This window comes from Saccopteryx leptura, chromosome 2, assembly GCF_036850995.1.
Source record: "Saccopteryx leptura isolate mSacLep1 chromosome 2, mSacLep1_pri_phased_curated, whole genome shotgun sequence".
Taxonomy (NCBI): domain Eukaryota; kingdom Metazoa; phylum Chordata; class Mammalia; order Chiroptera; family Emballonuridae; genus Saccopteryx; species Saccopteryx leptura.
The window spans coordinates 63,043,115-63,070,000 of record NC_089504.1 but is presented as its reverse complement, the minus strand read 5'-3'; the positions used below and the strand labels follow the sequence as shown (position 1 = coordinate 63,070,000).

The following is a 26,886-nucleotide window of genomic DNA, read 5'->3' as shown; positions in this document are numbered from 1 at the left end:
GCCCAAAGGTCACTGGCTCTGCTGGAGCCTCGCCCTTTTCCCTTACCCCCATTCAAGGCATGTATGAGAAGCAATTAATGAACAACTAAAGTGCCGCTACTACGAGTTGATGCTTCTCATCTCTCTCCCTTCCTGTTTGTCTCTGTCTCTCTCACTTAAAAAAAAAAAAAGAAGTCATAAAGTATAAAATACATATTGATTAGACTTTTGTCAAAAATAAGATCTTTTGCTCTTTGAAAGATGCTTTTAAAGATATGAAAAGGTAAGCCATGAACTGGGAGATATACTTGCAAAATATGTATCTGACAAAGGACTTGTACCTAAAATATGTTAAAAACTCTTATAAATCAGTATGAAAACAACTCAAAAATGGACAAAATATGACTAGGTATTTCACTAAAAGGGACATATGAATGGGCATGAAAATATGCTAAACATTACTAGTCAATATGGAAATACAAATTAAAACCACTATACATACAGTAGAATAGCTAAAATTAAAAAGATATTTTAATCCTGGCCAAAGGGCAGACAGAATATGGAGCAACGAGAACTCACATTCTTTTCTGGTAGAAATATAAAATGATAAAGTTTTTAGGAAAGCATTCCAGCAGTTTTATTTATTTATTTTTACAAAGATAATACACTTATCATATGACAGAAATTTCACTCTTAGGTATCTACAAAAGTGAAATGAAAACATGTATCCATAAGAACACATACACAATTGCTCATAACAATATTATTTATAATAAAACTTTTGAAAACAAATTATGGAATAGCTTTACAATGGAACTCAGCAGTAAAAATAAATGAATTACTGATAAGCACAATATGAATGAATCTGAAAAATACCCAACCAAGCAAAAGAAGCCATAATGAAACCAAAACAAACAAAAACAAAAAACAAACTTCTAATATTGTATATTTTAATTTATATGACATTCTAGTAAAGGAAAAATATAGTGATTGGAGATCAAAATTTTCCTGGGGTCAGGGGTGGAGTGAGAGGATTGACTGTGAAGAGCCACAAAAAAAATTTTTGACAGTGACAGAAATGTTTAATATCTTGATTGTAACGGTGGTCAAATGGTTCCCTACCTCACTAAAATATATCTAATTTTACATTTACTATGGGTGAGTTTTATTCTATGTAAATTATACTTCATAAAGCTGGCTTTTAAAAAGAAATATACAGTGCCCTGGCTGGATAACTTTGTTGATTACAGGACCGGCTTGAAGCTCAGAGGTTGCTGGTTCAATCCCTTGTCAGGGCACATATAGGAACGGATCAATGTTTCTGTCTCTCTCTTTCTCCCTTCCTCTCTGGCTAAAATTAATAAATAAAAAAATAAAATAAAATTCCTCCATTCTTTTAAAAAAATGAAAAAAGAAATATACACTTATTTCTACCTCAAAATGGCATAATACTAATTATAAATGTACTTTTCAAATGTTAGCGGTAAAAATTTGTTACAAGAAGCAGAAATTAAAAACCTTAGTAGGCATAAAGATAAGGTTTATTTCAAAATCCTATCCTAATAAAGTGTTCATGAAGATCAGTGGTATTTATTGCAAATTGTGTGAGACATCATAGGTCCTTCATTTCCTGTTCTGCCTTTAGAACTTCTTACTGCAAATAAATAGATAGATGCCTTATTTATTGCCTTATTTCTTTATAAAACTATAGTGTTAACATCCTCTGAGTAGATCCAATGGCCTTTCTGAAGCTTTTTAACTGTCCAGATGGGAAGAGAACAGAACAATAGCCACGGGTCCAGTTTTACCCCTTTCTGAACATTAAAGAAAAAATAATGCCCTTAGAATCCTTTATTCTTCAGTTTCTCTAAGAGAGGGGATAACAAAGCCCAGAAACACTCTTAGAGCTCTCCTGTTGCTAAAGGGAGTGCAACAGAGACTGTCACCATAAAGATTGACTTCTGAGAGCTGAGTGTTTCTCAAGAGAAATCTAACCATTAAGTCAGAAGTTGCCCATGGATTGCACCAAAGATTATCCCAGCTGGGGCTCTGAGAAGGACTCTGGCAGGATATGGCAAAGGGGAAACTCCTTTGTGCCATAAATCTTGCCTTATGGATCTGCTCACAGCCAGATAACTAGAAAGCAAATGCATTTTCGACTTACAGAGTTTTACAAGAGGCTCTGTAAAATTTTTTAAAATTAACTAGGGAAAGACACATTGTAAGTAAACCAAACTGGCCAATTTTATGCTAAAATAAGCAAAGAAAATAAGATTATAGGTATGCAGAAAACTTTACCAAAGTTTTCCATTTCATTTGCTTTCCCTACCTTGATGACTGTAGCATTGTTTGAAATACAAGATTCTCTTCTTTAGGGTGTAGCTTGCAAAAATAACTGTAGGACATGGTTGGATATAGGATCAGAGGCTAGAAAGGCATCTTGACATAGTGGTTAAGAGGAGAGACTGGAGTCAGTTTCTCTTAGTCTGCTTTAATACCTAAACTCTAAAAGTGTGTTGTTTAGGGAAAATGATTTAGTATCTCTATGTCTGTGTCCTTATGGAGGATAATTGTACCTAGTTATAGAACTGTTATAGGATTAAGTGAAATAATAAATATAAAAACCTAAGAATAATACCACTTAGAAAATGCTCATATTAAGGTTCATTTCTGCTATAAGACAGAAAACAAGATGGTAGTTTTTTTTTTCTCATATAACCAGAGATAGTGCGGGAAAGTATAGTAACCTCAAAATCACTAGTGATTTAGTGTCCCATTCTGTTGTCCCATGTGCTTAACTTGGTCCAAGTTGTGGCATCCTTGCTCTAAGCAGCAGGTTGGAGAAGTAAATGAAAGGATAAAGGGGCAAAGGACACAAGCAAGGTAATGCTCAAGAAGATTTCTTAGAAATGGTCCCGCCCTGGCCGGTTGGCTCAGCGGTAGAGCGTCGGCCTAGCGTGCGGAGGACCCGGGTTCGATTCCCGGCCAGGGCACACAGGAGAAGCGCCCATTTGCTTCTCCACCCCTCCGCCGCGCTTTCCTCTCTGTCTCTCTCTTCCCCTCCCGCAGCCAAGGCTCCATTGGAGCAAAGATGGCCCGGGCGCTGGGGATGGCTCCTCGGCCTCTGCCCCAGGCGCTAGAGTGGCTCTGGTCGCAATATGGCGACGCCCAGGATGGGCAGAGCATCGCCCCCTGGTGGGCAGAGCTTCGCCTCTGGTGGGCGTGCCGGGTGGATCCCGGTCGGGCGCATGCGGGAGTCTGTCTGACTGTCTCTCCCTGTTTCCAGCTTCAGAAAAATGAAAAAAAAAAAAAAAAAAAAAAAAGAAATGGTCCCATGGACACTTCCTTGACACATCCCATTGACCAGAATTTAATTGCAAGTCTCATCTAAGTTTCAGAGCAGACCAGAAAATGGAGTCTGAAAAGATCTAAAACAGGAGTCATTTTCTCATCATAGAGGAAGAGGAGAAAATAACTAGTACCTCGCCACATTGCAGTTCACTTTTCATGGTCTCACTGTATCATGGATTTTTAAATTGTGTATATATAATTTTGCATCACAGATTTTTCACTATATCGTGGGATTTTGTGGTATATAGGTATTTTTATATATAATTATTTTTGTAGTAAAATAAGCAAAATAAATGTGGGAAAGGTTAATGGTTAATAACAGTATGGGAAATGTTTGTAAGAGTGTGGGGAGGCTTTATATATATATTATATATATTATATATAATATATATATAAAATAAAAGAAATATAAGGTCACTTCACGATTTTTGCCTATCATGGGAGGTTCTGGAACCTAACCCCCGCAATAGACAACAGACCACTGTAACACTGTAATCTCTGTCAGTGTGGTCCATAACTGTTAGCTATTATCATTATTTTGTTATCTAGATGGCTCCCAATTTAGTCTCTGGAACTGATTGTTCTTCATAGCTCATGTAATTTTTGTGCCTCTCTTCACCTTAATCTGCCACTAAAAATTTTATAAAACTTACACATAATTTTTAACACTGCTTAAAGTTTTTCCTTTCTATTGTTTGCTTAGAAAGTTTAACATTATCCTTATATTTATAACATATTCATTATCTTGAGATATTTTCTAATTTATTCTTCCTTTTTCAACTGGTCTGTTACTGGACTGACATGTTTGTGAACTGAATCACGTTTCCTTCCACGAAATTCACAAGTTAAAAGTTCTGCCAGTACCTCAGAATGTGACTATAATTGGAGACAGGCTCTTTAAAGAGGTACATTAGTTAAAATGAGTTCATTAGGGTGGGCCCTAATCTATTATGACTGTTGTCCTTATAAAGGAAAGATTAGAAATAAACACATAGAGGAAAGACCTTTTGAAGACACACAGAGATGGCCACAAGGAGAGAGGCCTCTGAATAAAACAATCCTACCAACATCTTGATGTTGAACTTCTAGCCTCCAGAATTTTGAGAAAATAAATTTCTGTTTAAGCCATCCAGTCAGTAGTGCTTTGTTATAGCAGTCTTAGTCAAGTAATGCAGTTTGTGATTTTATTTGATGCCATCAAAGTCCCCAAACGAAACAGATGACACAATAGAAGGCACTTTGAGGTGAGTTAAAGTACAAAGCAATTGTTTCTGAGGGTGTGTGGGAGATACCAAAAAGACGGTGAATTAACCTAACGAACAGTGTAAGTGTTACTATCCCTAAACCCAAGATAAGAGGGGAAGGAGGAGTTATCAGCATCTTTAATGAAGGAATACAGGTACCTTGAAGTAACTTTGCAGAGGGATAAATACCTTGACTTCCCTTTACTCTCCCTCCCTTCAATCTCCTGACAGTGCTGCTTTCTGACAGAAACCATAAAGATAGGATGCAATGATGTGGTCCATGAACACTAGACTTCTAGAAAGGAATGTGAAGAGTAGAGACTGAGTGAATCTGGAGAAACAAATAGAAGGTATCTAGTACAGGGAGGAACTCTGACATTTTTTTTTTTTTGGTCTCTATCATCCTCTCTTCCTTGTTGCTGACCTTGGAAGTCACACCACGCATCTGCTTATAATTACTGGGAACTGGGTATTTTTCATGCCTAGTCACTTTCAAGTATTGTCAATATTCCCTTTCCACTAGTTTATAGAAAATGTCCTCTCACTAAGCCTTAACCCAAGACTTAATTATATTTTGCCTGTAGGATTACTTCTTCCCTCATGGTTTCTTGTTGGTTCATTCTCCACAAATGAAAAAGCAAGTAAAGCAAATCAATGTATGAAACCACAATACTTAAAAAAGGACCATTGTAACCATCTCAGTTGATAGACTTTCTGACTTCTCCCGCCTTTATACTGCCTCTTTATAGTTGACATCAGATTAAAATTGTGGACATTTAAGTAAGGTTTCTGTTAACTTCCCTTTCAAAAGTGTTAAAACTTTCTGCCTATCTCACCTGTTTCTGACAGGTAAGCATTATATCTTTTGGAGTAGACAATAAACTTGTAGGATAGTTCTTTTCCAAATATGACTGCCAAAATAGGAATGTGGCTTCTTCAAAAGATACTAATAAGTTGTAATGTTTTGATTATACAACTAAATTAACAAAAAATATTCTTATAAGAATTATTCTTACTTATACTGCATACTTTCTAAGATTACCCTCAGCAGTGAGAACACCTACTCAGATAAAGCTCCATTTTAGATCTAATTATTTATGCATCATTCAGTTCTTCCATCTTTGCAGCTGGTTCCTTAGAAGCTGATGTATATTCTGGGTTGTATTAACCTGGGAAATAGAATCAGCACTGACTTGAAAGATGACATGGTTATTTTATACAATTTTTTCTTTTATTTGATATAAGCAAGAATTTAACCTCAAAAAATTATTCATTTTCAAAATCAGGCAAGTTTAACCCTATAAAAATTCCCTTGTCAGAAACTTTTATATATCTTTTAAAATTATTCACATTAATACTTCTTGTCTTTCATCAATCTACAACACAAATTGGTATTTTTTCTTTAAGTTATTCGTGAGTGAAGAATGATATCACATTTAAGAGAAGTCTGTAATTATTGTGTCACATATTTGAAGTTACAAATAGGGTATCCCTATAATGTAAATCCAGTTGTCTTTAGTTTTTCCCATAATGTGTAATTTTATAACGAAGTAAAGATTCTAGAGCCAAGTTAGTGTGTCGGCCTGGCGTATAGACATCCCAGGTTTGATTCCTGGTAAGGACACACAGGAAAAGCAACCAGGTGCTTCTGCCCCTTCCTTTCCTCCTTCCTCCCCTCCCACAGCCAGTGGCTCCATTGTTTTTAGCATGGCCCCAGCGCTGAGGACAGCTCTATTGGAGCACAAGCAGCTCAGGTGCGAAAAATAGCTTTTGAGCACTCTCCAAGATGGGGTTGCTGAGTGGACCTCTATTGGGGCACATGTGGGAATCTGCCAACTCCCCTCCTCTCACCTAAAAAAAAGGGGGGGGGGAATAATTTTTCTATTTCTTATTTTTCCTTATCTTCATGAAACTAGTATCCAGAGTTCACTGTAATTTTGTTACCTCAGTGGATTTCTACATTTTCTGGGTAACAAACCCCTCCCAACCCACTGGAAAAAGGAAAAACAAACTAGGACAGATTGTGTTAAATTCATTTTCCTACTGTATTTCAAGGTCATTTTATTCATCAAGCACTATATTCAGGACTTTTATGTTTCTCAAGGTCCTTTGAAAATGTTTGGGATCTGAAAAATAATATGAAAAGCTTATAATAAAAATAATGTTTATAAAACTTAACATTATGCCATTTATAAATTCTTAGTTATGTTTCTTTAATGTGCTATAGGTGCATTTTAATATGTTTGATATGAAATGGGACTGAAGTCCCTAAAACCAAGTTCATCACAAATCCAATGTCAGCTGCCACAGACTAATACATTAACTTTCAAAACTCTCATACATACCAGTTTTCGGAAGTAAGCCTATTCCTATCAGTATTTTGTCTCCTCATATGCAGCTTTTCCTTCAACAAGCATTAATATTAATTTATTACTTTGTGAATATGCAGTAGATATCAATAGGAGGAAATAACTTAATAGATAATATGAAAAGGAAATTTACCCTTAAAAATGTACGAAAGTAATTTATAAAGTATATAATCCATAAATAATCCAGGCTTCATATTTTTCAAGTGGTTCAGACACAGATGTGTTAATTGATGTGTACCAACCACTCCAAGCTGAGAGCAAAAACAATCCAAGTTCAAAGGATACATTTTAAATTCAAAGATAATGACTTTGAGCATTTTTAAACCAGGAACTGTATCTGGCCCATTTTAGGCACTCAACAAATAATTATTGCACTGATAGTTTATTGAATTTGTCAAGAAATATATTTTTGGTTAGTTATCTTCTTTTATTGAGCCCAGTGTATAATATACTAAATGTTAGACACTTGGGTGATTTCTGTGACTTAATAATTTATTTCTGAAATATATGTACAACATATATAAAGATGTAACTATAAGTAGTTTAAAAATGACCAAAAAGGAGATCCTATCAGTACTGGCTATAAGCAAAGGAATTTCTAGATTCTTTCTAATTATAGCACAAAACAATACATGCATATGTAATCTAGCATGTTCCAAAATCTATAGAATGAACTGTCAGGTTGGTTATTTGATTCAGTGTGGTGGCAATGACTGAAAATTTCTATTATAATAAGCTTATCCTGGTTAGAAGTAATATAATCAATTCTCTTAAAACAGGGGAGAATATTCTAAAGCCTAACTTTTAAAGAACTCACTTAGGAAATTTATTCCTAACTCAAGAATAGTTCAAATCAGGAAGTAGGTTAAAAAAGTCTGTAAGCAACTTAAAACTGAAGTTACAATGTCCATGCACAAAAGTCAAACACTTTTTCTACAGAAGATTTGCTCAAAGTACTTATTTAGACTCGAGACAGTTTTGCTCAAGCTTCATTACGTGGTTTTCTTGCCTGTAGATTAAAAGCAGTAAATTAAAACGGTGGAGAGGATAATAGAACTGTTCACTGACAGCAATAAGAAGCAACAGCTGACAGTGAGGAAAGGGACAGGGAAACTACAACAGACAATAGAACTAAAACCCCCCCCAAAACAAAGCTATTCAGATCTGTACAGTGTGAGCAAACAGCTCCACACACCAGTACAGCAAGAGGACTCTATCTGTAAATGTAATAAAGTGAATATTCATACTGATGACCAGTTTTCATACAGCTGGAGTACATACCTTATTTCCCATGTGTATGTCAAAATTATTATTTCAAATCTGAAAAATTTGCCTGCGGTCAGTCATATTGTCATTTGGCTCCAACTAGAAGGGCCTGGTACCATGGTGGGTCATGTAACTTTAAGCTTCAGCTTTGCGCTGGCCACTGTTCAGTTACATTATAATGCTTAATTATTAGAACCTCTATAACTCATTATGAGATTATCAAAGGCAATAATGTAACTTTCTCAAATTGATTGTTTAATTGGTTCCAAGATATCCTCATCCAATATTCCATGACACAAAGCTGTAAATGAAAAACACTGACTTTCAAGACTTTGTGCCTGTTTTCTTTTTTTTTTTGCAAGTGAGAGGAAGGCAGATAGAGACTAACTCCAGCATGCATCCATCAACCACCTAGGTCCAACGCTCTGCCCATCTAGGGCCCTGCTGGCACCCAGCTATTTTTAGCGCCTGAGGCAGAGGCTATAGGGAGTCATCCTCAGCGCCCCAATGTGCTAGAACCAATTGTGCCACGGCTCCTGGAGGGGGGGGGGGGTGAGAAGGGGGGGGAGAGGAGTAGGGCACTCCTCCTGTGAGTCCTGACTGGGAATCAAACCTGGGACACCCACACACAACAGAGGAAGCTCTACCATTGAGCCAACTGGCCAAGGACTGTTTATTTTCAAATGAGATTATATATCTAATAGTGGTGCTATGAGGATTAAATGAGATAATGTACATAACACTAAGCACAATGTCTGGGGCAGCCTAAGACCTCAATCACGGTCCCTATTATTATTCTAGTATTGTAAATTTACCTCAGTCCAAATCCCGTTATTTTGCAGGTGCAAAAAAATAAGCCTCAAGGGTAAAACCAACTTTCTAAGGCTCTACTTGTCATAGTATTGTCTTGGATAAGCAGCTTAGCGGTCCAGGGTTCTGTCAGGGTTCCGTCTGCAGAGAAGCCGAGGGGAGTGTTTGAACCTGAGGTGTGAGAGGTTTCGCGACACCAGGACGGTTCAAAGTGCTGCCTGTATGTAACAACCACCATTCGTGTATCTCAACACAGCAGGTTGTCAAGTAACCGGGTTCCGCTCAGATCCCGGTTGGGTCAACTTTAAATAGAGACAAGCACTTGATTTATAGGCTGAAGAATACGGGGAGCTAGAAACCACCTGGGCGCCACCTTCGGTGGGTAGGTGGAAGTTATCCAACCAACCCTTCAGTGCCCTTAACAGAGGGGGGCTGCCATGCCTTTTCACATCCCCGGAGGAGGGCAGCTTCTTGCTTCTTCATAGCACTTACTCCCTGACCCGTGGGCAAGGGTTGATGACCTGGCCTCTTAGCTCCGGCGGGCCGGCCGAGCCCGGACCAGACCCTCTGCGCGCCGCGGGGGCTGCGGAGGCCGGCGCGCGGCCGACACGCCCCGTGCTCGCCGCTCCTAAGATGGCGGCGCGGACGCTCGCTCACGCCTCGCCGCCCGCGCTCCTCCGAGCGGTGGCCTCAGGAGGTGGGAGCGGGCGAGGGCGCGGACCGCAGGAGGGCGACGGCTGCTCGGACCCTCCTGTGCGGCGCAGGCTCCGGAGGCCAAGTATGCTATACGCCAGGAAGCGGAGGCAGCCAGGGAGCCCGCGGGCGCCGCACAGACGAAGGAAAAAAAAAGGGGGAAAAAAAGGGGGTTAAGAAAGAGGAGCGATGGCACATCCGGGACCCCCCGCCCGCTCCGCCCCGGAAATACGTTTTAGGAGGGTTGGGGGGCAGGTAGCCGCTCTTCAAAACAGGTTCTTCCCCCGGTCTCCTGGTCTCCCCCAAAATGTCTGGAATTTCCCTCAACAGCGTCCTCCCTTGGGTTACCCGGCAGTCCCTCGCGACTCGGCGGCTTCCTTACACAGCGCTGGCTGCTGACACGGGCAGCTCGCGTCTCACAGAACGGAGCGCTCGCGCCGTGCCCCTAGCCTCCCAGTCCAGCCTCACCAGCGCGGGTAGGAGAGGACCGACGAGAGCACCTCGGGTGACCCCAGCCGGCGCCAAACCTAGGCACGTTTGCTCGGAGCGCTGCCACACAGCCCCCGCCTCGCGCCACCCCCAGACCCGGGACTGGGGCTGCCAGCGATGGTGCTGAGCCCGCCCCTTCCGGCGACTGGCCGGCCCGCCTCTTCTCCTCTTCTCTCCCCAGCCCCTCCCCGTGCGAGTGTCTCCCTCTCCCTTTCGCTCTCTCACCCTCTCTCTCTCTCTTTTGTGAGTTATAGCAACCGTTGCCTTGTGAATCAAGCGCCATAGTCACCGTAGTCCTGGCGACTGTTACCCATCAACAACAACTACTCCTCTCCTCCTCCTCCTCCTCTTCCTCCTCCTCCTCCCCACCACCACCATCTCCATCACCCACCAACAACACCACAATAATCCACAGCCAAGGTGAATATTCTTCGGTCTCTACATGTGTGTGGGAGCGTGTGGATGCGTGTGAACGCGTGTGTCCGTGAGTGTGTGTGTCTGTGAGCGAGCCGAGCGTGGCTGTGCGGGGTCTCACTCCTGACACCGGGGACGGTGCCGCTGCCGAGGGGCTCGGTCCCCCGGGCTTGTTTACAATGGACCGCGCGCCGCGGCTGGGTCGGGGGTGTGGGCGCCGCGCCGCCCGCCCGCCGGCCCGCCGGCCCCGGCCCTCCGCCGCGCTTCTGGGATGGAGCGGGAGCTCGGGGGGGCTGCGAGCCGAGCGGGAGAGGGAGCCCCAGTTCTCCTTTGCGGATGGTGGAGCTCTCCCCTAGGTCTTGTCTGAGGAGGAGAGTCAGGTGAAGAGAGGAGGATTTTTCTTTTTTCCTTAATTTTATTCTTTTTCAAAGCTGATTGTTTCCTGCTTGTTTTAAAACCGAAATAGACAACAGTGTGCAGGGGGGACCCAAGAGCTGGTGTTTTGTTGTTGTTGTGCACTTGTGGGGCCTTGTTAAGGGTTTTGTTATTTTTATCCTCGTACAACGGTGAACTTTTCCCACCGCCCATTCCCTTCATTTTGCTCCTCTTTGCCTTGTGCTAAATGGGTTGCTCTTTTACCATCATCAGCTGTTCGCTTTTCTTTTCTTTTTTTTCTTTTAAAACTGTTTTCTTTGTGCCGCAAACAGTCTTAATATCCATTCAGCACTCTTCCCTTCTCCTCTGGCTTCTCCCCCCACACCCCTTGCACACAGTGAAACCTGGGGCCTCTTCGCTGGACTCTTTGCTGCACTGGGACAGAGATTTTTAAAAAATCTCTCTCTTTCGTGTGTGTGTGTGTGTGTGTGTGTGTGTGTGTGCGCTTGTGATTTAAACCGGATGCGGGGCATCTGTGATACTTGGGTTAGTAGTTATTGACAGTGCTTTATCTTTCATGTGGACATGGGAGGGGTAGCAGTGTGGTTCCATTTCACTTTGATGAACCTCCCTCCCCACCATGGAGTGTTAACAATTTTCATTGTGGTTATAAGACTTGTGTGGGATAAGCAGGGAAAGGAAATAAGGAAGCTTTGTGAGAACTCAGGTTACAATGTTATTTGTGACAGTTATGGTACTTTAAAGAGTTTTTTTCTCTCTCTCCATCCTCTCTGTTCGTTTTTCTGAGAGTTGAAATTGAAGTCAAGTTGTTCATAAAGAATGTATGAAGCTTCTCAACTTGAAACGTGTGTATATTTCACTTTCTTTATGGTTGTTAAGATGTAGGCATGTGTATACTTAATACATCTTTATTTTTGGCTTTCTTTGGGCAGTGACTTAAACCTGATGAGGGGAGAGAACTTTTTCCTTTTTAAGTCTCTTTAAAAAATACATTTTACTTTGTAGATTTGAATGCTTATTAGTCCTCAAGTACTAGGGCTCTTGGTTGGAGGTTACCGTTTTCCAGATCCTGTAAATGTGTTCATTTTTCAGCCTAACATTTAATTAATAGATTATCAGTAAAAAGTTTTGATAATGAATGTGTGCTAAAACAAATACACTGTTATATTTGCACATATTAAAGTTTTCAATTTGGAATTTTAAAATAGTTATTTAATTAGTCTTCTTTCTAACAGTAAACATACTGATGTACCTGACAGAGCAGCCTGTGAATAATGTGGCAGTATTAATTATTCTTAACATTGTCAATGAGCAGATTGGATAATTGTTATGCTATTAAGGCTAATACTTAGTAAAATAAGAATTTTTTTAAAAATTTTCTCTTTCAATTCATTTCCTTGTGATTGCTACTTTAAATGATGATTATATTTTTTTCTGAAGTCTTTCTCAGAGCACTCATATTCCGTTATATTTATTCAACCCCATCCCCCATCTGGGTCTCTGTACAAATATCTAATACTAACTTGTATTTTTTTTTTCTGTTCAGATGAGTGTCAAATGCCTGAACACTTTTGGATGGTGAAGCTCCTGAGTCCCATAAACTCTCTCTGAAGTTAATAGCAGTTTTGCTGTCTTGAGACAGCATCAGACCTTATGCCATTTACATAATAGGTTTTCAGCTGAGTAGATTATATACTATAATGTTATAGTTTAATATTTTTATTTGCAGTGCCCAAGAACTTTTTTGAAGCATTTTACTTGTTATAGTTATCTCAGATTCAATAATTTAGACTTTCATTTATAAGTTGATTTGAGAACAGAACTTAAATTGAATTCTGTTACCTATTTTTAATGCACATATATGGTACAAAAGTCACTGTTAAAGATGCTTTGGGCTCATGTATGTCAATATTATTCATATGGGTTGAGGAAATAATGAGAAATAATAGCAAATGAGAAATTTTAAGGTTTAACATAAGGGTAAGTGCTTAGCACTTTGTTTAGTCTTTTAAAAAATTATTGATTGATTTTAGAGAGACAGAGGAAGAGAGAGAGAAGCATTCGTTTGTTGTTCCACTTAGTTGTGCATTTATTGGTCACTTCCCATATGTGCCCTGACGGGGGATTGAACTTTCAACCTTCCTGTTTCAGGATGCCTCTCGAACCTACTGAGCTACCAGCCAGGGCCTTTTTATTCTTTGTGATATTTTTCCTAAGAGGGATTATATTGTGTATTGGTATTCTTCTGTGTTCTCAGTTTTTAGACTAATAGAAATCTCTGAAAGTGAGTGACCACACTTCAACATGAGAAGTATTAAATAGGAGTCACTTGTAGCTTGTTTTTAGTAGCTGAATGTCAGTCTTTTTAGATTGTTTTGCCAGTGAATTGCATTCACCGGTATATGCATATTTTTGGAGTACATTTGCATGTATAATATAGTAATCTAAAGCTCATTCCTAAAATGCATGATTCCATAATATTTTCATTTTATGGAGTAGTTATGCCTAATTAAAAAAATAATATTTATTCCTCTAGTGTTCAAGTAGTCTGTACTGTACTTTGATACTCTAGTAAAAGGTTCATAGTTTATAAGTTTACTGTTCTTTGGTCCTAAACAAAAAAATATTTTTACCCTAAACAAAGTTAATATGGTAATTTTGACCATTAAAAAATTAGCAATTAAAAATGAATCATAAGTCAAGATAGATTTAATGTATTATTTAAATGTAGGTATTACTTTTTGGTAACATGTTTTATTCTTCTTGAGAAAGTTGATTTTCTGTGTGCTTTCCTCCAGTTTTCAACTGAAAAATTTAGTAAGTAGGTGGATTATGACTTTGCTTTTCAAATTTTATGAAGAGTATATGTATGTTTAAAAGGGTTGATATAGCATCAGATGTGTGGGAAGAAGTAAAAGAAAAAAAAAGACTTCTGAACAGAGTAATAGAAATGTTACTTTGTTCTTGTTATTGTTGTGAGACTATGTTACAATAAATGAGAATACCAAGAAGTAAACTTTTAAATTAAGAAGTCTTCAAAGAAGTAAATCTTTAAATTATGAAGATTCTGTTGGTTTTCTGTTTCTGTTTTGTTTTTTCTTGTTTTTATGTTGAAGAGTAGCATAAAAATCTACTTTCAATTACTTTTAAAATAGTTTCCCTAATGTAACTATTTGCCTTTAACTCTTTGGTATAAATTTCCACTGACCATCAAAAACCAGACTTTAAATTCCTTTATGTTCATAGGTGCATAGTGTTCCTATATTTTAGAAATATGAGATTAAGTGGATTTGACTAAATCTAGCTTGTTGGGGACAGATGGCTGCTTTAAACAGGTGTCACTTTCATTTCTAGTGTACTGTGTTGGGACTTCCAGTGGTTCACAAAAGGACTGTCTAGAGCAGGTGGCATCCTTTGCTTTTGTCCTTAGTAAAATACACTTTTGGAGTTAATTCTTTTCCTAGGAAGTGCTGTTTTTTTTTAAGTGTTCTTTTAAACTATTCAAATTAAGGTTTATTTTAACATAAATTTTATTACTGAATATTATTCTGTTTTCAAACTGTGTAAGTTGCAGATCCTTTCACAAAATACTTAAAAATCCTTAGTAGTTATGGTAAATTACCTTTGAATTGAGAAAATGTACTCAGAGCATTTTATACAATCAGTCACAGTTATCTGAAGCGAAAAGCCAAGACAGATCTGAATAAAGTAAAATTTGGTTAACATGGCAAGTTAACTTTTACCATCCCATACATACATACTCTTTTATAGAATTATTTTAATTTGATTGATGAATGTTGGAAATCAGTGTTGTTTTTGTTGCTTCACTATTTTAAGTATTTTGAAACTAAAACATTTTCCGTAACTACTTCAATTGTTATATAAAGTTTTTAGTGTTATTTTTAAATGAAAATTGTTTTTAAGCATTAATGTTTAACAATATGTACTGGAGTAAATAAAAGAGTATCGACTTATTGATTTCTAAGGTTCATTTTTACTCTGATTCTATCCTTTTTTTATGGGAATTTTGTACATCTTATAATAGATGCACCAGAGGGTGCTGTGCTGTTTGCAACATGAGATTATTATCGGTAAGAATGTGAACGAATTAGAACTAAAATTTTAATTATATGTGTATTCAAGCACATAATAGCCCTATTTCTATGGATTTTAAATTTAATATACTGTCTTAATTGGCAGTTTTATATTAAAGCCTGTCTTTCTCTGTACTAATATATGTTAGTGCTACATAAAACAGTATAAAAATGATACCTTTGGCATAATATGAATGTCAGCATTTGTCCTATAGGCATATACATTGAGCATCTTCTTATGCAGTTATTTCAGTTTCCATTTCAAAAATTGAGTTCCACTTGAAAATCATATACTATTTTGGCAGTAAGGCTTTGCAGTCTGTAAATTTGGTATTATGGCACATAGCAATATATTGTATATTCTTATAACATTTCTGTATAACATAATTAGTGATATGCTTTTTATGGTAATACTCTAAAAATGCTACTTCAAAAGAACAGATAGCAATAATATTTATCAGGCTGATTAAGTCAATAGTAATAGTAATATTAAAATTTGTCTGGAGAATTTAGTCCCCATTTCAGGCGGTTTGAATATTTAATTCAGCTTTGTTATTTGAAAAATTTTTAGATTCCCTGTCTTTCTCCGTGCCATATACCACCAAACTGAAAATGATCTATCTAAATATTTGTTCATTGAGAGTTTTTTGAGGAAGATTATTGAATCCAGTCTCGGGCTGTGGTTGCATCATTGATTTTCCTTCCTAAGTGGTATATACTAAAAGATATAGAACTGACACACTGGCAGTCAGTATCTTCATCAAGTAGCTTAGAAAATTGTGGTTACATCATAGAAACTTTTTTCTCCAGATAATGGATTTAGCTATACTGTTATCCCACATTAACAATCAGCAAAATGTGATATTTTTATCAAATGCCCTTATCAGGCATAGTATTTCATGTGTTGGAATGCCACAAAGAATCCAAAAAATCAATAGAGAATAACAATATTCTAAAATACTAGCCTATTTAAAAATTAGGTGTTTGTCTTTTAAAATGTGGTCCTCCTGTTTTATCATTTAGTTTAGGCCACTATGATTTTAAAGTATATTATATGACATTGTTTCAAAGCTTTTCTATTTGAAGTTTTATATTTCATATCAAAACATAAGATCTACTTAATGAAAACACATCAGTTAGAAATTGAAATATATTTAGAGTATCAAGTAAGTATTTATATACATATTTTGTTTTTAAATAGATCAAGGGAAGAACACAGGCTTTGGGGTCAGATTTCAGTTAATCTTATTAGCAGTGGGACCTTGGACAAGTTATTCATCTTCACCTAGCCTCAGTCTTCTCATCTGAAAACCAGGATCACTCTTACCTACCTGCTTATAGGGTTCTGTGAAGATTAAGGGGGATAGATAATTCATGGAATGTTCTTTGCTCAGAATACATGCTGAATACATGTTGGTTCTTAGTATAAGGAAATACTAGAAGATACCCATTCTAATCATTTTGCCATCTAAGAATCTCTTAAATATGCTCCTGACTCTCCTTCCCATTGGGCCCTAAGTTTTGAAAGATGTCAGCTAATCTGTACTCATTAAATAATTATTCCTTCTTTCCTCCTTTTAAAAATAAAGACACAAAGCTATCAACCACAGGTTTGGATTACCATTTGAAAACCAGTTTCGTTATTTCACTGAATTAATAGGATACTAGCCCCAAGTGTTATTTTAGTTTTACTCTGCAGCCTTGGTATAGTGGATTTCTTTTCCTGTATTTGAGTAACTCCTGTTTCATGGATCTTAGACTGAGAACTAATGATACAACATTTCATAAACTCTTACACTTCCCATTTTCCATTTCATTGTCTAATATATATTTTCCTTTTTACATCTGTTATACCTGAATTTGTTTGAAAACATTTTGAGCTTTATTTATAAGCTTTGTACAAAACACAATGATTAATATGAAATAATAGTTATATAAAGATAAGTTCATCAAGAAATTATTCTATCATTTTATAATGCACTGTTTATATTTATTTTACTAATGGTAGAAAAATGTGTGAAGTTACCACATGTTTACCTATAGCAATAAAAAATTTTGAAGTAATTTGCCAATCCTAATTTTGAGGAATGGTAACCTTGTAATATTATGCAATTAAACACTGGGAAATTGTAGAGGAAAAATGTCAACTTTGGCTTCATTTCTTTGGAATTTAAAGATGTTTAAAGAAGCAGTTTAGTTGGCTGCTATATACAAGGTTGCTGTTTAGAATTTATATATATTTTCTTAAGCATTTTGATTAAGAATGTTTTTTTCTCATTTTATTCTAAAATAGCCCTAATCTTTCTCTAACTGGGAATGCCATTTATACATTCCCGTTGAAAATTTACTTGACACAGTGTGTCATCTTTACTGAAGCATTTTATATTGTATAGGCTTTTTGTTTACCTCTTTCATCTTACTTGCTCCCATCCTCCCCAGTCCTGTTAGTGTTTAATTAATTATATGACTCCTTTTATATTATTTTTTTATAAAGTAGGCAGACTCTCAGCTCAGCCATCTCTTTGCTTCCTTTATCCAATGAGTTTGACACATTTTTCAAGGAGTTTTTCAGAAAAGACTAGGAAATGTGACTTCAATTGTAAGTTTATATATTATTCTTACCATTTCAATACTCTATTATTTCTTTTTTACAATTTCTATACATCTGACTATCCCCTTGAACAAATAGCATATTCTTGATCCACTAATGATGTAACCCAAACATGATTTTGCTTCAGAAGGTTCCCTTCCCAGTCCTAGCTGTGTTCTGGCTCTAGGTTAAATCTCTAATCTCTTCCAAAAATATGGAGTTTGCACAATCTCATATGTCTGCTTATTGCTGACTCTTAACTGCTGGACTCTTCTTTGTCACTACTTTTATTAGAAAATGTACATACCCAGTCTGTATGTACTGCTTGCTTTTACTTTATAGTGCCTGGTCAAGACTATCAGAGAGGTTCCTGATGATTCCTATTTAGGCCAAAATAGGAAAAGGATAATAGAATCTGAGTTCAGGAAAATTGAGAGTGAGGCAGTTGGCCTGAACATAAAAGTACATTAATTGGTGAGAGGAAACATTCAGAGGTTATGTGGAAGGAGAGAGGAGAGAGAGAGAGTGACTAGGCTGAGAAGACGGGTCTTTAAAAGTGCCAGCCAAAGGAGGGAAGGGAGGAGGAAACAAAGGTCCTGTTCTGGTACTCTGTCACTAAATAAAACCTTAGGTTAGTCACTGAAACCTTCTTGTTCTCAGTTTCTCCATCTGTAAAATGAAACAGTAGGGCTATGTGATGATCTCTATAGCCCTTTCCAGCACTAATAGTTCTGATTCTATGACTAGATTTGCATGGGGAAAAGGGAAACATGCCAATAATATGGAGCCAGGAATTGGTGTTTTTTTGTTTTTGTTTTTGTTTTGTTTTTTTTGTGGATGAACTCAAAGGCTAGCATTTTGCTTTACTATTTTTTTCTTCTGATAAGAACAGCAAAGAAAGAAAGCTCAGAGCCTGGGTCTAGCATAATGGCCATACGTACAACATAGTCTCAGAAGGTTCCTTCCTCCATTTCAGTGGTCCCCTTAGAAAGCTGTGGCTAAGTGCCCTGATTTCCTCACCCACATAGGAATTAGTTGAGTGTGACAGCTTGAGCTCCTGGCCAGCCAACAACTTTATGTCTGTGTGCCAGACTAGTGTCTGACAGTTGGGGCTCCTGCCTGTTGCTCACCAATGAGAGATTTAAAACAGGATTTAATTTCTCAAGTGTGTGGATAGGCAAATTGACAAACACCAAGGGGGAGGGATTTGCTAGCTCTCATCAGAAGCAATAAAAATGTTATGTTTGTGTTTACTTCATCAACATTTCTTCCCCAGTTATTAAAACCTTGTACTTTTCTTCCCTCCATGCTACTCAGATGGTTTTGGAAAGAACTTAAAGTCCTATCAAGTAGTCTTGGCAAATTCTTAGGGTCGTGGAGTACTTTGAGACCCTGCTCTGGGAAGCATTGCCATCATTCATACTTTATGTTTTTCATTGGTAATATTTATTGCTTTTCTTTTTCTGAATGTTATACTTGGATAAACATTCTTTTTATTCAGGTTTGATGTGTCTTTTCGTCAAGAATTGTACATTTCCATAAAATTGTATGTTATTGTTAATTGACACTTGATCTTAGCCAAAAGACTGAGAAGCAATACATTAATGTTAAATTAGCAAGTAGACTTATCAATATTTTAAAGCATTACAATGAAAAAAACATTTTTGCATTAGCTCAAGATGTCTTGTGTTCTGCTATATTTCACCTCTTTTACCAGTCTTATAAGGAGTGTATAAAAAGACTGTAATGATTGTTGCTTTCAAAATTATTTTTTTGAATAATTATTTTTATTGATTAATCATATTCAAGAGTCTGAATTTTATTCTGATTTGTATACTCGATAGCATTTGCTTATTTCAATACAATAACTAACATACTTAAAAATGTATCTGGCCCTCTTTAGTGTCAGTCAGCAGTTTTTCATAATGTGCAAACCCATCTAGACATGCTCTGCTTTTTTCAGTTAAGTTTCTTTCTTCCCTGCCTTAGTTGCTGTGTTGGGTGAGGAAGGGTGCTGGAGAGAGGCAGGAAGAAGCAGATACATTTAGAAATCATATTCTGTTTTCATCATTGAATACCAGTGCACTGCATATTCTACCCAGTTCATTTTATTTTGAACTGTGACATTTTGGTGGGAGTAGGGTTGAGGTGGGAACTGAGGGTCTGAGGAGGGAGGAGACAGAAGTGACTAAGGTGCTGAGAGTCTTTTCCAGATCTCTTTTCTTTCGTTGTTGTAGAATTGTGCAAAGTACATCATACTTTTGTGATGATTGGCATCTTACTACTTTATGCTTTTTTTTTTTTTTTTTTTTTTTATCTTTTTTTTTTTTTCATTTTTCTGAAGCTGGAAACAGGGAGAGACAGTCAGACAGACTCCCGCATGCGCCCGACCGGGATCCACCCGGCACGCCCACCAGGGGCGACGCTCTGCCCACCAGGGGGCGATGCTCTGCCCATCCTGGGCGTCGCCATATTGCGACCAGAGCCACTCCAGCGCCTGGGGCAGAGGCCAAGGAGCCATCCCCAGCGCCCGGGCCATCTTTGCTCCAATGGAGCCTTGGCTGCGGGAGGGGAAGAGAGAGACAGAGAGGAAAGCACGGCGGAGGGGTGGAGAAGCAAATGGGTGCTTCTCCTGTGTGCCCTGGCCGGGAATCGAACCCGGGTCCTCCGCACGCTAGGTACTTTATGCTTTTTATCTTCTTCTCCTGAAGACATGACTGTATGTTTATTTCTTAGTGCATTAGGGGATGTGCAGTAACATCCTTCTAAGGAGTCTATACTGTATTGTGGTTTCACCATGCACAGCTTTAGAAAGGTAGGAATAAAAGAAAGGAGTACTGAGAAAATCTAGTTTGTGTGCCAGCTAATAGAAATAATGCCTTAAATCCACCTGTCTGTGTTTTGCTTTGGGTAGATTGTTTTGTGGAGATTATCTATCTATCTATCATCTATCTATCTATCATCTATCTATCCATCTATATCTATCTATCTATCTATCTATCTATCTATCTATCTATCTATCTATGCTATTTTTGTTTTTTTAAAAAAATCTATGTTTTTTTTCCCTGCTCCTATTTAGGCTGACATTTTAAAGAACCAAAGAGTATATAATCTGTCACATTAAGCTTTCACTGATTGGCATTTGATTATATACATATATCTTGGAGATAATTTTTAATGAAGTGTCAGCATAAGGGTCATTAAGAAAAATGCTCAGAAAGATAATCTATTAGTGATCTGAAGATCCTCTTTGCCACTTTAAATTAACAGTATGTATTTAGATGTGCTACAAAGAAAACTTACCATGAAAAAGTTAATATACAGATACCAGATAAAGTGAGATTGTTTATTTTACAATGTGATTATATTATGTGCTTTAAAGAACATTTAAAAACATTTTGTTTAGGAAATCACTTCATATTTATACAGTGTACTTATATTAAGAAAAATGGAATTTAGCTTAGATTATGTTTTGTTTATGAATGTGTGTGTAGTATAGACCTTTAGAAAATCATTTTAATGTATTTGTACTTGGTGCTTTAGAACTTGGATCCATACCTTTTTGCTCACTATTTTTGTATTATACATGTTTTGTAACAGTATTAGAAACCACTCCGGTGCTATTTTCTTGAGGCAAAGAAAATTAGGAAAAATGTTTGACTTAATTTGTTTAAATGATCTTTGTGTGCTTTGTGGAACAATTTTTAATAGTATCTCACATTATATGGTAATTTTGAGGATACTTTTAGTTAATACAGAGTGAATTATGCATTGATTCATGAGTGCTGAAATTGAATTATATCATAGTTAAAGACCAAAATTGTAATTCATTCTTGTTATAGTAGATTAAGATACAGTGTTGCTGGGTCAACATTGATCTCTTTCTTTATTTTTAGAAGTCTGTCAAGTTTTGAAATTTAAAGTTTTTAAATACTGTTGAATGAGTAGAGCTGTATAATTGATGTGGACTTATGTTTCAGCAAAGGTTTGAGAACCATATGGCTTGGAAATGGGGTGGGATCTTATTTTTGAAATTGGAAGGCAGTGTATTTTAATATTTTGATTTTGTTAGGCTTGATCATTTTTGGTGTTGACGGAAATGTAGTGACCATGGACTGGAGATGTTGATAAAAGTAATTTTTTAAAGGAAGTCTTTGTAGTGATACACATATTTCACTTGCCTCCGGTTCTGCTTCCGTTGGTAGTTTAACCCTGTGAGTAGTATGAACGTTCATGTATATCCTCATGCCTCCTGACCATTCAGAGTAAGATCTTTTTATTTTTAAAAATGTGTAAGGCAACAGTTAAAAAAGGAAAATATATGTTCTTGTTCCCATAAATTAGTTATCAAACAAACATGATTTTAAATTAATAAAACTGTAACTGGAACTAATTTTATTTTTTGAAAAAAAAAACAACCTCACTCCTGGGGGTCAGTCAGCATGAAAAAAACTCACTACTCAAAGGGTTCAAGTAAAAGCTTCTTTGTTGAATACTGTAAGCCTCTCTATTATATTGTGCTTTTGTTAATTTACTTTGTTGTCTGGAATTTCCCAAATCCTACAGCACAGTCTTATGTGATGCATGATGTGTAAGCTATGGAAGTTCCAGTTTACCTACTGGTTTACAAACCTTGGAAAGAATGCCAATAGGTGACAGGCCAGGCTCAGAACAACACTTTACTTACTGTGAAGGAATGGGGTAAGATTGATGGTTACTGGGCAGGATCATATAATTGGAAAAACTAGAGTAAGAACGATGAGTAAGTACAATTTAGAGTAAAAGATCTTTTTAGGGGCTGTATGTATATAAAGCCCAGTTTGCCATATTCAGCATATCTAGTAATATTATCACTACTACTGTTAATAACATTATTTCTAATCTTTGATTCAAAAACGCTCTAGCAGAGACTTGAGATAATTGGATATATTACTCTATAAGCTGGCAGTTTTACATCATTGTACTTTTAGCCTTTACTTTTGAATGAGGATTAAAAGACTTATAGCAATGTGTATTTAGTGTCAATACTATTTTGGTTAATTTAGAAATCCTGAAATAATTCAGATTTTTATTAATTTTAAGGAGCATTTTGAAAAAAAGGAGGCGAGGAATTAGATACAAAATTGCATATTCCCAGCTATGTGGACATATTCTTTAAGGTTTCAAAGTTGTAGAAGACTACAAAAATGACAGAAATGATATTTGGATATCAAAAAAGAAGGATAGGAGGAGATATTGAAAATGTAGTTAGATAAAATTAGTAGAAAATTTTGAAATAAAAATAAAACTAAGGTAACATGGATAAATGAAAGTATGAATGGTGAACTGATTTGTTGGAAGAACAGTCTTCTTTTATTATTATTATTATTTTTTTGCCTTATAGTGACTTTAACTAATAGGGGAAGTCGAGGCACAAATTGTACTTAGGATTCTTTATGTGAATCATTTGTTTTTATATTTGTTGGGAATATAATAAATCTCTGGACCCTTTGACTATTATTACATGTGGTTTCACTATTACATAATGTTCTGTTTATAAAAGTATTAAATTGATATGTTACGTCAGAATTTTCTTGTAATTTTATTATTACAATGTTACACAATATAATATTAGTATGCAAAATGTGCATAATTAATACAGTGTGTCTGTAAAGTCATGGTGCACTTTTGACCGGTCACAGGAAAGCAACAAAAGACGATAGAAATGTGAAATCTGCACTGAAAAAAAGGAAACTTTCCCAGTTTCATACCTATTCAGTGAAGTTCGATGAGGGCTCACGCACAGATTTTTTAGGGCTCCTTAGGTAGCTATCCCGTATAGCCTCTACAGACTCGTCACTGACTGATGGCCTACTAGAACGGGGTTTCTCCACCAAACTGCCGGTTTCCTTCAACTGCTTATCCCACTGAGTAATGTTATTCCTTCATTATAAACGCGCCGATATTCATGTTGCACTTTGGTCACGGATTCGAATTTAGTGAGGCACAGAACACACTGGACTTTCCTCTGTACCGTCCACATCTCGACTGGCATGGCCGTGGGCTGCTCCGCTATATACACGGTGTTACATCATCATCTGCACATGTGCACATGCTGCCACATCATCCTACAGAAACTGGGAGGGTTTTCCTTTTAATTGGTGCAGATTTCACATTTCTATCGTCTTTTGTTGCTTTCCTGTAACCGGTCAAAAGTGCACCGTGACTTTACCAACACACTGTATATTCACTTGAGATATCTGATATCTAAAGCAGTTTACATTTGGGAAGTCAATGTAGAGTTGCAAACTGTGTACCATAAGTATATATATTCTTAAAACTGTCTTTTTTAAAAATTGATTTAGAGAGAGGGAGGAAAAGAGAGAGAGTGAGAGACAGGAACATCAATCTGTTCCTGTATGTGCCCTGACTGGCTATCGAACTGGCAGCCTCTGCACTTTAGAATGATGATCTAACCAACAGCTATCGGACCAGGGCTAAAACTGTCTTAATTTGGAAATTTTATAACTTACACTGAAGTAGAGACACTAGTATAATGGATTCTCATGTGCTCATCACATGGATTTAACAATTAGTACTGGCTATTCTTAAGTCTGTATAATTTGAAATATTTTTTTATTGAAATAAACTTGAATCCTTTATCCTGTCTTGCTCTGATAAGAATTTAATCTAATTTTAAGAACAGACTTAGTGTGGACTTGAAACAATGTTTACATTATTTTTAAGACAAAATATTTAAGTGTGATTGATCATGTTTCTTCTCAGCAGAGCATTTATTTAAATCAGGAAATTTGTTCTCAGTTGTTGGTATAGTCTTTTGTTTAGTAATTCCAGGCTCTTCTACTTGAAATCTGACCTATCATTAAAAAAGGGAGCAGGCACAAGAACAGCAGCCCGTGTTTGCATGGTACAGAAGAACAGTTGTCTGGAGATATACCTCTCAGAGTTGAAATGGTGCTAATCTTTTGTACATCATTCCTGTAATTTGCTTGTGGGTGGATTTGGGTGAACTGTTAAGAGCCATTTTGTAAGTTGATAAGGGAAGAAAAACAACTATCTTCTGGAATATTCTCTTTAAAGTTAGCTATTCAGTTAGTAGGGCATAATTGAAGTATATAAAGGAAGAGACGTCCATAGGTAAGAGCTAATGTAGTGATAATTTTTAACACCATTCAGAGCAGTCTATTGTTTTTTAATTCACCAATTTCAGGGAATGAAGAGGGTCTCTTAGTTTTTTTATTTGACTGAAGTTAGGCAGGTGTGAAAGAAGCTTATTTTCTAATGCTAGAGTCTCTAGGAAAAAAAATCCGTTCATGATGGAAATTATTCTGTAATAAACTGATTAATATGTATAATAAGTAATGCTTAATGTCACTTTATACACAAAATGTAGACCAAAATTGCTTTACTTAAGAGCTGGTGTTTCCTTGTTGTTTGAATCTATTAAATGATTTAGATATGAGAAAGTAAAAACATTACATTAAATAAGGTTTGCACTTTTCAATTATGTAACTTTGATGCTAAACTTCTTTCTGATCAAAAGGTTCAACAAAAATGTGTATAACTTAAAATATTTTGTTAGTCATTTAAAATATTTCTATACAGGCTCACTAGCCAGGCAGAATAGTGAAGTGATTTAAAATGACCAAAGTGATGCACTAATTAATTGATCTAATTCTGTGACTATATGATGATTTATTTCCTCAAAGGATTGTTTAATTCTTTGTACTATTAGGAAACATCTAAGTTACGTGATCCTGTATATTAGATTCCCATATATTTAAGCTTTCCAGAAGTAGATAGAAGATGTAATGTATATAAAAGAAACCAGTATAAAGTTTAATCAGCCAAACAACGCTTGAACAAAATATAAATGTAACCCCCACAAAACAAAAGATCATAGAATATACATGTTAACTTCATTATAAAATATTTTATTATGATTTAAAAAAAATTGTTAGGAACTTAAGGTAATACCAATGATATTGTTTGTAATAATTCTTTCTGTTCTTTTAGATACCTATTTAGAGTCAAAATATTATTTGACTTTTTATTATTTTACATTTAAGATAGTTTCAATTAAAAGCAGGGATTTTCAATTTTTTTTTATTTCATGGCACATATAAACTAAATCTGAAATTCTTCATCACACCAAAAATATATATTTTTGATGATCTTACAAAGATATAGATATAATTTTCATTCATTCACACTGGACAGCTATTGTTGTGTTGGTTGTTGTGATTTTTTAAAGTCTAAGGGAAGACAGGTCAGTGCCGCTGACCAGAGAGTCAGGTACTGCATGTTTTAGCAATTCTTGCAGTACAGCAGTGTGTCGCGGCACACTGGTTGAAAATTGCTGAATTAAGTAATGGTGATTTTATTTTAATGTTTAAAAGTTTTTTAAAAAATTGACTACCACTGCATTTATGTCATGTGTATAATTTTAAAATAAGCCATTCCCAATATTAGAATAATAATATTGGTCTACTTATTTTATATTGCACTAACTCCCTAATAGCAAACAACTTAAAAGTTCTGATTTGAAAGAACGCCATGTAAAGAAAATCTTTACGTAAGAATTGCCTTGTTGTGTAGAGAACCTGACTATCTGCATAGCAGCTCAGCTTTTGGTTTTGGAGCTGGAACTGCGAACCCAAATGAGTGTGAGGGGCTCAACATCAACCTTTCTCATGTTTCTACTTAACTATTCTACTGTCTTAGTCTTCTGCCCATTTAGTATGTCTAACTCGGCACACCCAACGAAAAGGCACAGCTAGGGTGCTAGAGATCGAAGAAGTGAAAAAGTCTGTGACTAGAGATACACATGTTTCTGAATGGCACAAATATGTAGGATTCTAGTAGAGACATAATTAGGATGTTTTATTTTATTTTTAGTTTTTATTTTTTTCTTCTTTTCCAAGTGAGAGTAGGTGAGGTAGAGAGACAGACTTCCACATGCGCCCCAACTGGGATCTGCCTGGCAACCCCGTCTAGGGCCGATGCTTTGCCCGTTTGGGGCCGCTGGCAACTGAGCTATTTCTAGCACCTGAGGTGGAGGCTCCACAGAGCCATTCTCAGTACCCGGGCCAATGCACTCAAACAAACTGAGCCATGGCTGCTGCAGGATGGGGGGGTGGGGGGCGGAGAGAGAAAAAGAGAGAGAGAGAAAGAGAAGAGGGGGTGGAGAA

The 26,886-nt window shown here is 36.8% G+C and overlaps 1 protein-coding gene across 3 annotated transcripts in view; it reads left to right on the top strand.

The window, feature by feature from the left end:
- The first annotated feature begins 10,532 nt into the window (after window positions 1–10,532).
- Window positions 10,533–26,886, top strand: part of RFX3 (regulatory factor X3) — a 317,044-nt gene continuing 300,690 nt past the window's right edge. For all 3 annotated transcript variants that reach the window (XM_066368076.1, XM_066368075.1, XM_066368072.1), the window contains exon 1: window positions 10,533–10,621. The gene's annotated coding sequence lies outside the window, so the exon portion shown is untranslated. The remainder of the gene's footprint in view (window positions 10,622–26,886) is intronic.